Genomic DNA, 18,246 nt, shown 5'->3' with positions numbered 1-18,246 from the left:
TATAAAGAAAGTACACAGGGAGTAATCTCATTTCCCGAACGATTCTTTAAATTATTTTTTCACCACTAAAACGCATGAGACTTGTAGTTTTCAAAAATGATTTCATTTTTGATGAGACGCTGAATAAAAGGAGTTTAATCGCCGGCAAACGAAAACCCGCGATTTCCCGTATATCCCGGAATCGGCCGTATAGTCGAATGTATACAAAGAAAATACCAAGGGAGTACACTCATTACCCGAACGATTTTTTAAATTATTTCTTCACCACTAAATCGCATGAGACTTGTAGTTTTCAAAAGTGATTTCATTTTTGATGAGACGCTGAATAAAAGGAGTTTAATCGCCGGCAAACGAAAACCCGCGATTTCCCGTAAATCCCGGGCTTGGCCCGTATAGTCGAATGTATACAAAGAAAGTACCCAGGGAGTAAACTCATTTCCCGAACGATTTTTTAAATTATTTTTTCACCACTAAGACGCATGAGACTTGTAGTTTTCAAAAATGATTTCATTTTTGATGAGACGCTGAATAAAAGGAGTTTAATCTCCGGCAAACGAAAACCCCCGATTTGCCGTAAATCCCGGGCTTGACCCGTATAGTCGAATGTATACAAAGAAAGTACCCAGGGAGTAAACTCATTTCCCGAACGATTCTTTAAATTATTTCTTCACCACTAAAACGCATGAGACTTGTAGTTTTCAAAAATGATTTCATTTTTGATGAGACGCTGAATAAAAGGAGTTTATTCGCCGGCAAACTAAAACCCGGGATTTCCCATAAATCCCGGGCTTGGCCGTATAGTCGAATGTATACAAAGAAAATACCCAGGGAGTAAACTCATTTCCCGAACGATTCTTTAAATTATTTTTCACCACTAAAACGCATGAGACTTGTAGTTTTCAAAAATGATTTCATTTTTGATGAGACGCTAAATAAAAGGAGTTTAATCGCCGGCAAACGAAAACCCGCAATTTCCCGTAAAACCCGGACTCGGCCCGTATAGTCAAAAGTATATAAAGAAAGTACCCAGGGAGTAAACTCATTTCCCCAACGATTCTTTAAATTATTTCTTCACCACTAAAACGCATGAGACTTGTAGTTTTCAAAAATGATTTCATTTTTCATGAGACGCTGAATGAAAGGAGTTTAATCGCCGGCAAACGAAAACCGGTGATTTCCCGTAAATCCCGGGCTTGGCCCGTATAGTCGAATGTATACAAAGAAAGTACCCAGGGAGTAAACTCATTTCCCGAACGATTTTTTAAATTATTTTTTCACCACTAAGGCGCATGAGACTTGTAGTTTTTAAAAATGATTTCATTTTTGACGAGACGCTGAATAAAAGGAGTTTAAACCCCGGCAAACGAAAACCCCCGATTTGCCGTAAATCCCGGGCTTGACCCGTATAGTCGAATGTATAAAAAGAAAGTAAACTGGGAGTAAACTCATTTCCCGAACGATTTTTTAAATTATTTTTTACCACTAAAACGCATGAGACTGGTAGTTTTCAAAAATGATTTCGTTTTTGATGAGACGCTGAATAAAAGGAGTTTATTCGCCGGCAAACGAAAACCCGGGATATCCCGTAAATCCCGGGCTTGGCCGTATAGTCGAATGTATACAAAGAAAATACCCAGGGAGTAAACTCATTTCTCGAACGATTTTTTAAATTATTTTTTTTTACCACTAAAACGCATGAGACTTGTAGTTTTCAAAAATGATTTCGTTTTTGATGAGACGCTGAATAAAAGGAGTTTATTCGCCGGCAAACGAAAACCCGGGATTTCCCATAAATCCCGGGCTTGGCCGTATAGTCGAATGTATACAAAGAAAATACCCAGGGAGTAAACTCATTTCCCGAACGATTCTTTAAATTATTTTTCACCACTAAAAGGCATGAGACTTGTAGTTTTCAAAAATGATTTCATTTTTCATGAGACGCTGAATAAAAGGAGTTTAATCGCCGGCAAACGAAAACCCGCGATTTCCCGTAAATCCCGGGCTTGGCCCGTATAGTCGAATGTATACAAAAAAAGTACCCAGGGAGTAAACTCATTTCTCGAACGATTTTTTAAATTATTTTTTTACCACTAAGACGCATGAGACTTGTAGTTTTCAAAAATGATTTCATTTTTGATGAGACGCTGAATAAAAGAAGTTTAATCCCCAGCAAACGAAAACCTCCGATTTGCCGTAAATCCCTGGCTTGACCCGTATAGTCGAATGTATAAAAAGAAAGTAAACTGGGAGTAAACTCATTTCCCGAACGATTTTTTAAATTATTTTTTACCACTAAAACGCATGAGACTGGTAGTTTTCAAAAATGATTTCGTTTTTGATGAGACGCTGAATAAAAGGAGTTTATTCGCCGGCAAACGAAAACCCGGGATTTCCCGTTAATCCCGGGCTTGGCCCGTATAGTCGAATGTATACAAGAAAGTACCCAGAGAGTAAACTCATTTCCCGAAAGATTTTTTAAATTATTTTTTCACCACTAAGACGCATGAGACTTGTAGTTTTCAAAAATGATTTCATTTTTGATGAGACGCTGAATAAAAGGGGTTTAATCGCCGGCAAACGAAAACCCGCAATTTCCCGTAAAACCCGGACTCGGCCCGTATAGTCAAAAGTATATAAAGAAAGTACCCAGGGAGTAAACTCATTTCCCCAACGATTCTTTAAATTATTTCTTCACCACTAAAACGCATGAGACTTGTAGTTTTCAAAAATGATTTCATTTTTCATGAGACGCTGAATAAAAGGAGTTTAATCGCCGGCAAACGAAAACCGGTGATTTCCCGTAAATCCCGGGCTTGGCCCGTATAGTCGAATGTATACAAAGAAAGTACCCAGGGAGTAAACTCATTTCCCGAACGATTTTTTAAATTATTTTTTCACTACTAAGACGCATGAGACTTGTAGTTTTCAAAAATGATTTCATTTTTGACGAGACGCTGAATAAAAGGAGTTTAATCCCCGGCAAACGAAAACCCCCGATTTGCCGTAAATCCCGGGCTTGACCCGTATAGTCGAATGTATAAAAAGAAAGTAAACTGGGAGTAAACTCATTTCCCGAACGATTTTTTAAATTATTTTTTACCACTAAAACGCATGAGACTGGTAGTTTTCAAAAATGATTTCGTTTTTGATGAGACGCTGAATAAAAGGAGTTTATTCGCCGGCAAACGAAAACCCGGGATTTCCCGTAAATCCCGGGCTTGGCCGTATAGTCGAATGTATACAAAGAAAATACCCAGGGAGTAAACTCATTTCCCGAACGATTTTTTAAATTATTTTTTACCACTAAAACGCATGAGACTGGTAGTTTTCAAAAATGATTTCGTTTTTGATGAGACGCTGAATAAAAGGAGTTTATTCGCCGGCAAACGAAAACCGGTGATTTCCCGTAAATCCCGGGCTTGGCCCGTATAGTCGAATGTATACAAAGAAAGTACCCAGGGAGTAAACTCATTTCCCGAACGATTTTTTAAATTATTTTTTCACCACTAAGACGCATGAGACTTGTAGTTTTCAAAAATGATTTCATTTTTGACGAGACGCTGAATAAAAGGAGTTTAATCCCCGGCAAACGAAAACCCCCGATTTGCCGTAAATCCCGGGCTTGACCCGTATAGTCGAATGTATAAAAAGAAAGTAAACTGGGAGTAAACTCATTTCCCGGAACGATTTTTTAAATTATTTTTTACCACTAAAACGCATGAGACTGGTAGTTTTCAAAAATGATTTCGTTTTTGATGAGACGCTGAATAAAAGGAGTTTATTCGCCGGCAAACGAAAACCCGGGATTTCCCGTAAATCCCGGGCTTGGCCGTATAGTCGAATGTATACAAAGAAAATACCCAGGGAGTAAACTCATTTCCCGAACGATTTTTTAAATTATTTTTTTTTACCACTAAAACGCATGAGACTTGTAGTTTTCAAAAATGATTTCGTTTTTGATGAGACGCTGAATAAAAGTAGTTTATTCGCCGGCAAACGAAAACCCGGGATTTCCCATAAGTCCCGGGCTTGGCCGTATAGTCGAATGTATACAAAGAAAATACCCAGGGAGTAAACTCATTTCCCGAACGATTCTTTAAATTATTTTTCACCACTAAAACGCATGAGACTTGTAGTTTTCAAAAATGATTTCATTTTTCATGAGACGCTGAATAAAAGGAGTTTAATCGCCGGCAAACGAAAACCCGCGATTTCCCGTAAATCTCGGGCTTGGCCCGTATAGTCGAATGTATACAAAAAAAGTACCCAGGGAGTAAACTCATTTCCCGAACGATTTTTTAAATTATTTTTTCACCACTAAAACGCATGAGACTTGTAGTTTTCAAAAATGATTTCATTTTTGATGAGACGCTGAATAAAAGGAGTTTATTCGCCGGCAAACGAAAACCCGGGATTTCCCATAAATCCCGGGCTTGGCCGTATAGTCGAATGTATACAAAGAAAATACCCAGGGAGTAAACTCATTTCCCGAACGATTCTTTAAATTATTTTTCACCACTAAAACGCATGAGACTTGTAGTTTTCAAAAATGATTTCATTTTTGATGAGACGCTGAATAAAAGGAGTTTAATCGCCGGCAAACGAAAACCCGCAATTTCCCGTAAAACCCGGACTCGGCCCGTATAGTCAAAAGTATATAAAGAAAGTACCCAGGGAGTAAACTCATTCCCCCAACGATTCTTTAAATTATTTCTTCACCACTAAAACGCATGAGACTTGTAGTTTTCAAAAATGATTTCATTTTTCATGAGACGCTGAATAAAAGGAGTTTAATCGCCGGCAAACGAAAACCGGTGATTTCCCGTAAATCCCGGGCTTGGCCCGTATAGTCGAATGTATACAAAGAAAGTACCCAGGGAGTAAACTCATTTCCCGAACGATTTTTTAAAGTATTTTTTCACCACTAAGACGCATGAGACTTGTAGTTTTCAAAAATGATTTCGTTTTTGATGAGACGCTGAATAAAAGGAGTTTATTCGCCGGCAAACGAAAACCCGGGATTTCCCGTAAATCCCGGGCTTGGCCGTATAGTCGAATGTATACAAAGAAAATACCCAGGGAGTAAACTCATTTCCCGAACGATTTTTTAAATTATTTTTTTTTACCACTAAAACGCATGAGACTTGTAGTTTTCAAAAATGATTTCGTTTTTGATGAGACGCTGAATAAAAGGAGTTTATTCGCCGGCAAACGAAAACCCGGGATTTCCCATAAATCCCGGGCTTGGCCGTATAGTCGAATGTATACAAAGAAAATACCCAGGGAGTAAACTCATTTCCCGAACGATTCTTTAAATTATTTTTCACCACTAAAACGCATGAGACTTGTAGTTTTCAAAAATGATTTCATTTTTCATGAGACGCTGAATAAAAGGAGTTTAATCGCCGGCAAACAAAAACCCGCGATTTCCCGTAAATCCCGGGCTTGGCCCGTATAGTCGAATGTATACAAAAAAAGTACCCAGGGAGTAAACTCATTTCCCGAACGATTTTTTAAATTATTTTTTCACCACTAAGACGCATGAGACTTGTAGTTTTCAAAAATGATTTCATTTTTGATGAGACGCTGAATAAAAGAAGTTTAATCCCCGGCAAACGAAAACCCCCGATTTGCCGTAAATCCCTGGCTTGACCCGTATAGTCGAATGTATAAAAAGAAAGTAAACTGGGAGTAAACTCATTTCCCGAACGATTTTTTAAATTATTTTTTACCACTAAAACGCATGAGACTGGTAGTTTTCAAAAATGATTTCGTTTTTGATGAGACGCTGAATAAAAGGAGTTTATTCGCCGGCAAACGAAAACCCGGGATTTCCCATAAGTCCCGGGCTTGGTCGTATAGTCGAATGTATACAAAGAAAATACCCAGGGAGTAAACTCATTTCCCGAACGATTCTTTAAATTATTTTTCACCACTAAAACGCATGAGACTTGTAGTTTTCAAAAATGATTTCATTTTTCATGAGACGCTGAATAAAAGGAGTTTAATCGCCGGCAAACGAAAACCCGCGATTTCCCGTAAATCCCGGGCTTGGCCCGTATAGTCGAATGTATACAAAAAAAGTACCCAGGGAGTAAACTCATTTCCCGAACGATTTTTTAAATTATTTTTTCACCACTAAAACGCATGAGACTTGTAGTTTTCAAAAATGATTTCATTTTTGATGAGACGCTGAATAAAAGGAGTTTATTCGCCGGCAAACGAAAACCCGGGATTTCCCATAAATCCCGGGCTTGGCCGTATAGTCGAATGTATACAAAGAAAATACCCAGGGAGTAAACTCATTTCCCGAACGATTCTTTAAATTATTTTTCACCACTAAAACGCATGAGACTTGTAGTTTTCAAAAATGATTTCATTTTTGATGAGACGCTGAATAAAAGGAGTTTAATCGCCGGCAAACAAAAACCCGCAATTTCCCGTAAAACCCGGACTCGGCCCGTATAGTCAAAAGTATATAAAGAAAGTACCCAGGGAGTAAACTCATTTCCCCAACGATTCTTTAAATTATTTCTTCACCACTAAAACGCATGAGACTTGTAGTTTTCAAAAATGATTTCATTTTTCATGAGACGCTGAATAAAAGGAGTTTAATCGCCGGCAAACGAAAACCCGCGATTTCCCGTAAATCCCGGGCTTGGCCCGTATAGTCGAATGTATACAAAGAAAGTACCCAGGGAGTAAACTCATTTCCCGAACGATTTTTTAAATTATTTTTTCACCACTAAGACGCATGAGACTTGTAGTTTTCAAAAATGATTTCGTTTTTGATGAGACGCTGAATAAAAGGAGTTTATTCGCCGGCAAACGAAAACCCGGGATTTCCCGTAAATCCCGGGCTTGGCCGTATAGTCGAATGTATACAAAGAAAATACCCAGGGAGTAAACTCATTTCCCGAACGATTTTTTAAATTATTTTTTTTTACCACTAAAACGCATGAGACTTGTAGTTTTCAAAAATGATTTCGTTTTTGATGAGACGCTGAATAAAAGGAGTTTATTCGCCGGCAAACGAAAACCCGGGATTTCCCATAAATCCCGGGCTTGGCCGTATAGTCGAATGTATACAAAGAAAATACCCAGGGAGTAAACTCATTTCCCGAACGATTCTTTAAATTATTTTTCACCACTAAAACGCATGAGACTTGTAGTTTTCAAAAATGATTTCATTTTTCATGAGACGCTGAATAAAAGGAGTTTAATCGCCGGCAAACGAAAACCCGCGATTTCCCGTAAATCCCGGGCTTGGCCCGTATAGTCGAATGTATACAAAAAAAGTATCCAGGGAGTAAACTCATTTCCCGAACGATTCTTTAAATTATTTTTCACCACTAAAACGCATGAGACTTGTAGTTTTCAAAAATGATTTCATTTTTGATGAGACGCTGAATAAAAGGAGTTTAATCGCCGGCAAACGAAAACCCGCAATTTCCCGTAAAACCCGGACTCGGCCCGTATAGTCAAAAGTATATAAAGAAAGTACCCAGGGAGTAAACTCATTTCCCCAACGATTCTTTAAATTATTTCTTCACCACTAAAACGCATGAGACTTGTAGTTTTCAAAAATGATTTCATTTTTCATGAGACGCTGAATAAAAGGAGTTTAATCGCCGGCAAACGAAAACCCGCGATTTCCCGTAAATCCCGGGCTTGGCCCGTATAGTCGAATGTATACAAAGAAAGTACCCAGGGAGTAAACTCATTTCCCGAACGATTTTTTAAATTATTTTTTCACCACTAAGACGCATGAGACTTGTAGTTTTCAAAAATGATTTCGTTTTTGATGAGACGCTGAATAAAAGGAGTTTATTCGCCGGCAAACGAAAACCCGGGATTTCCCGTAAATCCTGGGCTTGGCCGTATAGTCGAATGTATACAAAGAAAATACCCAGGGAGTAAACTCATTTCCCGAACGATTTTTTAAATTATTTTTTTTTACCACTAAAACGCATGAGACTTGTAGTTTTCAAAAATGATTTCGTTTTTGATGAGACGCTGAATAAAAGGAGTTTATTCGCCGGCAAACGAAAACCCGGGATTTCCCATAAATCCCGGGCTTGGCCGTATAGTCGAATGTATACAAAGAAAATACCCAGGGAGTAAACTCATTTCCCGAACGATTCTTTAAATTATTTTTCACCACTAAAACGCATGAGACTTGTAGTTTTCAAAAATGATTTCATTTTTCATGAGACGCTGAATAAAAGGAGTTTAATCGCCGGCAAACGAAAACCCGCGATTTCCCGTAAATCCCGGGCTTGGCCCGTATAGTCGAATGTATACAAAAAAAGTACCCAGGGAGTAAACTCATTTCCCGAACGATTTTTTAAATTATTTTTTCACCACTAAGACGCATGAGACTTGTAGTTTTCAAAAATGATTTCATTTTTGATGAGACGCTGAATAAAAGAAGTTTAATCCCCGGCAAACGAAAACCCCCGATTTGCCGTAAATCCCTGGCTTGACCCGTATAGTCGAATGTATAAAAAGAAAGTAAACTGGGAGTAAACTCATTTCCCGAACGATTTTTTAAATTATTTTTTACCACTAAAACGCATGAGACTGGTAGTTTTCAAAAATGATTTCGTTTTTGATGAGACGCTGAATAAAAGGAGTTTATTCGCCGGCAAACGAAAACCCGGGATTTCCCGTAAATCCCGGGCTTGGCCCGTATAGTCGAATGTATACAAGAAAGTACCCAGAGAGTAAACTCATTTTCCGAAAGATTTTTTAAATTATTTTTTCACCACTAAGACGCATGAGACTTGTAGTTTTCAAAAATGATTTCATTTTTGATGAGACGCTGAATAAAAGGGGTTTAATCGCCGGCAAACGAAAACCCGCAATTTCCCGTAAAACCCGGACTCGGCCCGTATAGTCAAAAGTATATAAAGAAAGTACCCAGGGAGTAAACTCATTTCCCCAACGATTCTTTAAATTATTTCTTCATTACTAAAACGCATGAGACTTGTAGTTTTCAAAAATGATTTCATTTTTCATGAGACGCTGAATAAAAGGAGTTTAATCGCCGGCAAACGAAAACCGGTGATTTCCCGTAAATCCCGGGCTTGGCCCGTATAGTCTAATGTATACAAAGAAAGTACCCAGGGAGTAAACTCATTTCCCGAACGATTTTTTAAATTATTTTTTCACCACTAAGACGCATGAGACTTGTAGTTTTCAAAAATGATTTCATTTTTGACGAGACGCTGAATAAAAGGAGTTTAATCCCCGGCAAACGAAAACCCCCGATTTGCCGTAAATCCCGGGCTTGACCCGTATAGTCGAATGTATAAAAAAAAGTAAACTGGGAGTAAACTCATTTCCCGAACGATTTTTTAAATTATTTTTTACCACTAAAACGCATGAGACTGGTAGTTTTCAAAAATGATTTCGTTTTTGATGAGACGCTGAATAAAAGGAGTTTATTCGCCGGCAAACGAAAACCCGGGATTTCCCGTAAATCCCGGGCTTGGCCGTATAGTCGAATGTATACAAAGAAAATACCCAGGGAGTAAACTCATTTCCAGAACGATTTTTTAAATTATTTTTTTTTACCACTAAAACGCATGAGACTTGTAGTTTTCAAAAATGATTTCGTTTTTGATGAGACGCTGAATAAAAGGAGTTTAATCGCCGGCAAACGAAAACCGGTGATTTCCCGTAAATCCCGGGCTTGGCCCGTATAGTCGAATGTATACAAGGAAAGTACCCAGGGAGTAAACTCATTTCCCGAACGATTTTTTAAATTATTTTTTCACCACTAAGACGCATGAGACTTGTAGTTTTCAAAAATGATTTCATTTTTGACGAGACGCTGAATAAAAGGAGTTTAATCCCCGGCAAACGAAAAACCCCGATTTGCCGTAAATCCCGGGCTTGACCCGTATAGTCGAATGTATAAAAAGAAGGTAAACTGGGAGTAAACTCATTTCCCGAACGATTTTTTAAATTATTTTTTACCACTAAAACGCATGAGACTGGTAGTTTTCAAAAATGATTTCGTTTTTGATGAGACGCTGAATAAAAGGAGTTTATTCGCCGGCAAACGAAAACCCGGGATTTCCCGTAAATCCCGGGCTTGGCCGTACAGTCGAATGTATACAAAGAAAATACCCAGGGAGTAAACTCATTTCCCGAACGATTTTTTAAATTATTTTTTTTTACCACTAAAACGCATGAGACTTGTAGTTTTCAAAAATGATTTCGTTTTTGATGAGACGCTGAATAAAAGGAGTTTATTCGCCGGCAAACGAAAACCCGGGATTTCCCATAAGTCCCGGGCTTGGCCGTATAGTCGAATGTATACAAAGAAAATACCCAGGGAGTAAACTCATTTCCCGAACGAGTCTTTAAATTATTTTTCACCACTAAAACGCATGAGACTTGTAGTTTTCAAAAATGATTTCATTTTTCATGAGACGCTGAATAAAAGGAGTTTAATCGCCGGCAAACGAAAACCCCCGATTTCCCGTAAATCCCGGGCTTGGCCCGTATAGTCGAATGTATACAAAAAAAGTACCCAGGGAGTAAACTCATTTCCCGAACGATTTTTTAAATTATTTTTTCACCACTAAGACGCATGAGACTTGTAGTTTTTAAAAATGATTTCATTTTTGATGAGACGCTGAATAAAAGAAGTTTAATCCCCTGCAAACGAAAACCCCCGATTTGCCGTAAATCCCTGGCTTGAGCCGTATAGTCGAATGTATAAAAAGAAAGTAAACTGGGAGTAAACTCATTTCCCGAACGATTTTTTAAATTATTTTTTACCACTAAAACGCATGAGACTGGTAGTTTTCAAAAATGATTTCGTTTTTGATGAGACGCTGAATAAAAGGAGTTTATTCGCCGGCAAACGAAAACCCGGGATTTCCCGTAAATCCCGGGCTTGGCTCGTATAGTCGAATGTATACAAAGAAAGTACCCAGAGAGTAAACTCATTTCCCGAAAGATTTTTTAAATTATTTTTTCACCACTAAGACGCATGAGACTTGTAGTTTTCAAAAATGATTTCATTTTTGATGAGACGCTGAATAAAAGGGGTTTAATCGCCGGCACACGAAAACCCGCAATTTCCCGTAAAACCCGGACTCGGCCCGTATAGTCAAAAGTATATAAAGAAAGTACCTAGGGAGTAAACTCATTTCCCCAACGATTCTTTAAATTATTTCTTCACCACTAAAACGCATGAGACTTGTAGTTTTCAAAAATGATTTCATTTTTGATGAGACGCTGAATAAAAGGAGTTTAATCGCCGGCAAACGAAAACCGGTGATTTCCCGTAAATCCCGGGCTTGGCCCGTATAGTCGAATGTATACAAAGAAAGTACCCAGGGAGTAAACTCATTTCCCGAACGATTTTTTAAATTATTTTTTCACCACTAAGACGCATGAGACTTGTAGTTTTCAAAAATGATTTCATTTTTGACGAGACGCTGAATAAAAGGAATTTAATCCCCGGCAAACGAAAACCCCCGATTTGCCGTAAATCCCGGGCTTGACCCGTATAGTCGAATGTATAAAAAGAAAGTAAACTGGGAGTAAACTCATTTCCCGAACGATTTTTTAAATTATTTTTTACCACTAAAACGCATGAGACTGGTAGTTTTCAAAAATGATTTCGTTTTTGATGAGACGCTGAATAAAAGGAGTTTATTCGCCGGCAAACGAAAACCCGGGATTTCCCGTAAATCCCGGGCTTGGCCGTATAGTCGAATGTATACAAAGAAAATACCCAGGGAGTAAACTCATTTCCCGAACGATTTTTTAAATTATTTTTTTTTACCACTAAAACGCATGAGACTTGTAGTTTTCAAAAATCATTTCGTTTTTGATAAGACGCTGAATAAAAGGAGTTTAATCGCCGGCAAACGAAAACCCGCGATTTCCTGTAAATCCCGGGCTTGGCCGTATAGTCGAATGTATACAAAGAAAATACCCAGGGAGAACACTCATTTCTCGAACGATTTTTTAAATTATTTCTTCACCACTAAAACGCACGAGACTTGTAGTTTTCAAAAATGATTTCATTTTTGATGAGACGCTGAATAAAAGCAGTTTAATCGCCGGCAAACGAAAACCCCCGATTTGCCGTAAATCCGGGGCTTGACCCGTATAGTCGAATGTATAAAAAGAAAGTAAACTGGGAGTAAACTCATTTCCCGAAGGATTCTTTAAATTATTTTTTCACCACTAAAACGCATGAGACTTGTAGTTTTCAAAATCGATTTCATTTTTGATGAGACGCTGAATAAAAGGAGTTTAATCGCCGGCAAACGAAAACCCGCGATTTCCCGTAAATCCCGGACTCGGACCGTATAGTCAAAAGTATACAAAGAAAGTACCCAGGGAGTAAACTCATTTCCCGAACGATTCTTTAAATTATTTTTCACTACTAAAACGAATGAGACTTGTAGTTTTCAAAAATGTATTCGTTATTGATGAGACGCTAAATAAAAGGAGTTTAGTCGCCGGCAAACGAAAAACCGCGATTTCCCGTAAATCCCTGGCTTGGCCGTATAGTCGAATGTATACAAAGAAAATACCCAGGGAGTACACTCATTACCCGAACGATTTTTTAAATTATTTCTTCACCACTAAAACGCATGAGACTTGTAGTTTTCAAAAATGATTTCATTTTTGATGAGACGCTGAATAAAAGGAATTTAATCGCCGGCAAACGAAAACCTGCGATTTCCCGTAAATCCCGGGCTTGGCCCGTATAGTCGAATGTATACAAAGAAAGTACCCAGGGAGTAAACTCATTTCCCGAACGATTTTTTAAATTATTTTTTCACCACTAAAACGCATGAGACTTGAAGTTTTCAAAAATGATTTCATTTTTGATGAGACGCTGAATAAAAGGAGTTTAATCGCCGGCAAACGAAAACCCGCGATTTGCCGTAAATCCCGGGCTTGACCCGTATATTCGAATGTATACAAAGAAAGTAAACTGGGAGTAAACTCATTTCCCGAACGATTTTTTAAATTATTTTTTCACCACTAAAACGCATGAGACTTGTAGTTTTCAAAAATGATTTCGTTTTTGATGAGACGCTGAATAAAAGGAGTTTAATCGCCGGCAAACGAAAAACCCGCAATTTGCCTTAAATCCCGTGCTTGACCCGTATAGTCAAATGTATACAAAGAAAGTAAACTGGGAGTAAACTCATTTCCCGAACGATTTTTTAAATTAATTTTTTACCACTAAAACGGGTAAGACTTGTAGTTTTCAAAAACGATTTCATTTTTGATGAGACGCTGAATAAAAGGAGTTTAATCGCCGGTAAACGAAAACCCGCAATTTCCCGTAAATCCCGGACTCGGCCCGTATAGTCAAAAGTATACAAAAAAAGTACCCAGGTATACAAAGAAAATACCCAGGGAGAACACTCATTTCCCGAACGATTTTTTAAATTATTTCTTCACCACTAAAACGCATGAGACTTGTAGTTTTCAAAAATGATTTCATTTTTGATGAGACGCTGATTAAAAGGAGTTTAATTGCCGGCAAACCAAAACCCGCGAATTCGCGAAAATCCCGGACTCGGCCCGTATAGTCAAAAGTATAAAAAGAAAGTACCCAGGGAGTAAACTCTTTTCCCGAAGGATTCTTTAAATTATTTTTCACCACTAAAACGCATGAGACTTGTAGTTTTCAAAAATCATTTCGTTTTTGATGAGACGCTGAATAAAAGGAGTTTAATCGCCGGCAAACGAAAACCCGCGATTTGCCGTAAATCCCGGGCTTGACCCGTATATTCGAATGTATACAAAGAAAGTAAACTGGGAGTAAACTCATTTCCCGAACGATTTTTTAAATTATTTTTTCACCACTAAAACGCATGAGACTTGTAGTTTTCAAAAATGATTTCGTTTTTGATGAGACGCTGAATAAAAGGAGTTTAATCGCCGGCAAACGAAAAACCCGCAATTTGCCTTAAATCCCGTGCTTGACCCGTATAGTCAAATGTATACAAAGAAAGTAAACTGGGAGTAAACTCATTTCCCGAACGATTTTTTAAATTAATTTTTTACCACTAAAACGGGTAAGACTTGTAGTTTTCAAAAACGATTTCATTTTTGATGAGACGCTGAATAAAAGGAGTTTAATCGCCGGTAAACGAAAACCCGCAATTTCCCGTAAATCCCGGACTCGGCCCGTATAGTCAAAAGTATACAAAAAAAGTACCCAGGTATACAAAGAAAATACCCAGGGAGAACACTCATTTCCCGAACGATTTTTTAAATTATTTCTTCACCACTAAAACGCATGAGACTTGTAGTTTTCAAAAATGATTTCATTTTTGATGAGACGCTGATTAAAAGGAGTTTAATTGCCGGCAAACCAAAACCCGCGAATTCGCGAAAATCCCGGACTCGGCCCGTATAGTCAAAAGTATAAAAAGAAAGTACCCAGGGAGTAAACTCTTTTCCGGAAGGATTCTTTAAATTATTTTTCACCACTAAAACGCATGAGACTTGTAGTTTTCAAAAATCATTTCGTTTTTGATGAGACGCTGAATAAAAGGAGTTTAATCGCCGGCAAACGAAAACCCGCAATTTCCCGTAATTCCCGGGCTTGGCCGTATAGTCGAATGTATACAAAGAAAATACCCAGGGAGAACACTCATTTCCCGAACGATTTTTTAAATTATTTCTTCACCACTAAAACGCATGAGACTTGTAGTTTTCAAATATGATTTCATTTTTGATGAGACGCTGAATAAAAGGAGTTTAATCGCCGGCAAACGAAAACCCCCGATTTGCCGTAAATCCCGGGCTTGACCCGTATAGTCGAATGTATAAAAAGAAAGTAAACTGGGAGTAAACTCATTTCCCGAACGATTTTTTAAATTATTTTTTTACCACTAAAACGCATGAGACTTGTAGTTTTCAAAAATGACTTCGCTTTTGATGAGACGCTGAATAAAAGGAGTTTATTCGCCGGCAAACGAAAACCCGGGATTTCCCGTAAATCCCGGGCTTGGCCGTATAGTCGAATGTATACAAAGAAAATACCCAGGGAGTAAACTCATTTTCCGAACGATTTTTTAAATTATTTCTTCACCACTAAAACGCATGAGACTTGTAGTTTTCGAAAATGATTTCATTTTTGATGAGACGCTGAATAAAAGGAGTTTAATCTCCGGCAAACGAAAACCTGCGATTTGCCGTAAATCTCGGGCTTGACCCGTATAGTCAAATGTATACAAATAAAGTAAACTGGGAGTAAACTCATTTCCCGAACGATTTTTTAAATTATTTTTTTACCACTAAAACGCATAAGACTTGTACCTTTCAAAAACGATTTCATTTTTGATGAGACGCTGAATAAAAGGAGTTTAATCGCCGGCAAACGAAAACACGCAATTTCCCGTAAAACCCGGACTCGGCCCGTATAGTCAAAAGTATACAAAGAAAGTACCCAGGAAGTAAACTCATTTCCCGAACGATTCTTTAAATTATTTTTTCACCACTACAACGCATGAGACTTATAGTTTTCAAAAATGATTTCATTTTTGATGAGACGCTGAATAAAAGGAGTTTAATCGCCGGCAAACGAAAACCAGCGATTTCCCGTAAATCCCGTGCTTGGCCCGTATAGTCGAATGTATACAAAGAAAGTACCCAGGGAGTAAACTCATTTCTCAAACGATTTTTTAAATTATTTTTTCACCACTAAGACGCATGAGACTTGTAGTTTTCAAAAATGATTTTATTTTTATGAGACGCTGAATAAAAGGAGTTTAATCGCCGGCAAACGAAAACCAGCGATTTCCCGTAAATCCCGTGCTTGGCCCGTATAGTCGAATGTATACAAAGAAAGTACCCAGGGAGTAAACTCATTTCTTGAACGATTTTTTAAATTATTTTTCACCACTAAAACGCATGAGACTTGTAGTTTTCAAAAATGACTTCGCTTTTGATGAGACGCTGAATAAAAGGAGTTTATTCGCCGGCAAACGAAAACCCGGGATTTCCCGTAAATCCCGGGCTTGGCCGTATAGTCGAATGTATACAAAGAAAATACCCAGGGAGTAAACTCATTTTCCGAACGATTTTTTAAATTATTTCTTCACCACTAAAACGCATGAGACTTGTAGTTTTCGAAAATGATTTCATTTTTGATGAGACGCTGAATAAAAGGAGGTTAATCGCCGGCAAACGAAAACCCGCGATTTCCCGTAAATCCCGGGCTTGGCCGTATAGTCGAATGTATACAAAGAAAATACCCAGGGAGTAACTCATTTTCCGAACGATTTTTTAAATTATTTCTTCACCACTAAAACGCATGAGACTTGTAGTTTTCGAAAATGATTTCATTTTTGATGAGACGCTGAATAAAAGGAGTTTAATCTCCGGCAAACGAAAACCCGCGATTTGTCGTAAATCCCGGGCTTGACCCGTATAGTCAAATGTATACAAATAAAGTAAACTGGGAGGAAACTCATTTCCCGAACGATTTTTTAAATTATTTTTTTACCACTAAAACGCATAAGACTTGTAGCTTTCAAAAACGATTTCATTTTTGATGAGACGCTGAATAAAAGGAGTTTAATCGCCGGCAAACGAAAACCCGGGATTTCCCTTAAAACCCGGACTTGGCCCGTATAGTCAAAAGTATACAAAGAAAGTACCCAGGAAGTAAACTCATTTCCCGAACGATTCTTTAAATTATTTTTTCACCACTAAAACGCATGAGACTTGTAGTTTTCAAAAATGATTTCATTTTTGGTGAGACGCTGAATAAAAGGAGTTTAATCGCCGGCAAACGAAAACCCGAGATTTCCCGTATATCCCGGACTTCGCCCGTATAGTCAAAAGTATACAAAGAAAGTAAACTGGGAGTAAACTCATTTCGTTAACGATTTTTTAAATTAATTTTTCACCACTACAACGCATGAGACTTGTAGTTTTCAAAAATGATTTCATTTTTGATGAGACGCTGAATAAAAGGAGTTTAATCGCCGGCAAACGAAAACCAGCGATTTCCCGTAAATCCCGTGCTTGGCCCGTATAGTCGAATGTATACAAAGAAAGTACCCAGGGAGTAAACTCATTTCCCGAACGATTTTTTAAATTATTTTTTCACCACTAAGACGGATGAGACTTTTAGTTTTCAAAAATGATTTCATTTTGATGAGACGCTGAATAAAAGGAGTTTAATCGCCGGCAAACGAAAACCAGCGATTTCCCGTAAATCCCGTGCTTGGCCCGTATAGTCGAATGTATACAAAGAAAGTACCCAGGGAGTAAACTCATTTCCCGAACGATTTTTTAAATTATTTTTTTACCACTAAAACGCATAAGACTTGTAGCTTTCAAAAACGATTTCATTTTTGATGAGACGCTGAATAAAGGGAGTTTAATCGCCGGCAAACGAAAACCCGCAATTTGCCGTAAAACCCGGACCCGGACCGTATAGTCAAAAGTATACAAAGAAAGTACCCAGGGAGTAAACTCATTTCCCGAACAATTCTTTAAATTATTTTTTCACCACTAAAACGCATAAGACTTGTAGCTTTCAAAAACGATTTCATTTTTGATGAGACGCTGAATAAAAGGAGTTTAATCGCCGGCAAACGAAAACCCGCGATTTGCCGTAAATTCTGGGCTTGACCCGTATAGTCAAATGTATACAAATAAAGTAAACTGGGAGTAAACTCATTTCCCGAACGATTTTTTAAATTATTTTTTTACCACTAAGACGCATGAGACTTGTAGTTTTCAAAAATGATTTCATTTTTATGAGACGCTGAATAAAAGGAGTTTAATCGCCGGCAAACGAAAACCCGCGATTTCCCGTAAATCCCGGACCCGGACCGTATAGTCAAAAGTATACAAAGAAAGTACCCAGGGAGTAAACTCATTTCCCGAACAATTCTTTAAATTATTTTTTCACCACTAAAACGCATGAGACTTGTAGTTTTCAAAAATAATTTCATTTTTGATGAGACGCTGAATAAAAGGAGTTTAATCGCCGGCAAACGAAAACCCGCGATTTCCCGTATATTCTGGAATCAACCGTATAGTCGAATGCATACAAAGAAAGTACCCAGGGAGTAAACTCATTTCTTGAACGATTTTTTAAATTATTTTTTCACCACTACAACGCATGAGACTTGTAGTTTTCAAAAATGATTTCATTTTTGATGAGACGCTGAATAAAAGGAGGTTAATCGCCGGCAAACGAAAACCCGCGATTTCCCGTAAATCCCG

Source organism: Hydractinia symbiolongicarpus, chromosome 7, assembly GCF_029227915.1.
Source record: "Hydractinia symbiolongicarpus strain clone_291-10 chromosome 7, HSymV2.1, whole genome shotgun sequence".
NCBI classification, from domain to species: Eukaryota; Metazoa; Cnidaria; class Hydrozoa; order Anthoathecata; family Hydractiniidae; genus Hydractinia; species Hydractinia symbiolongicarpus.
This window is presented reverse-complemented; position numbering follows the sequence as displayed.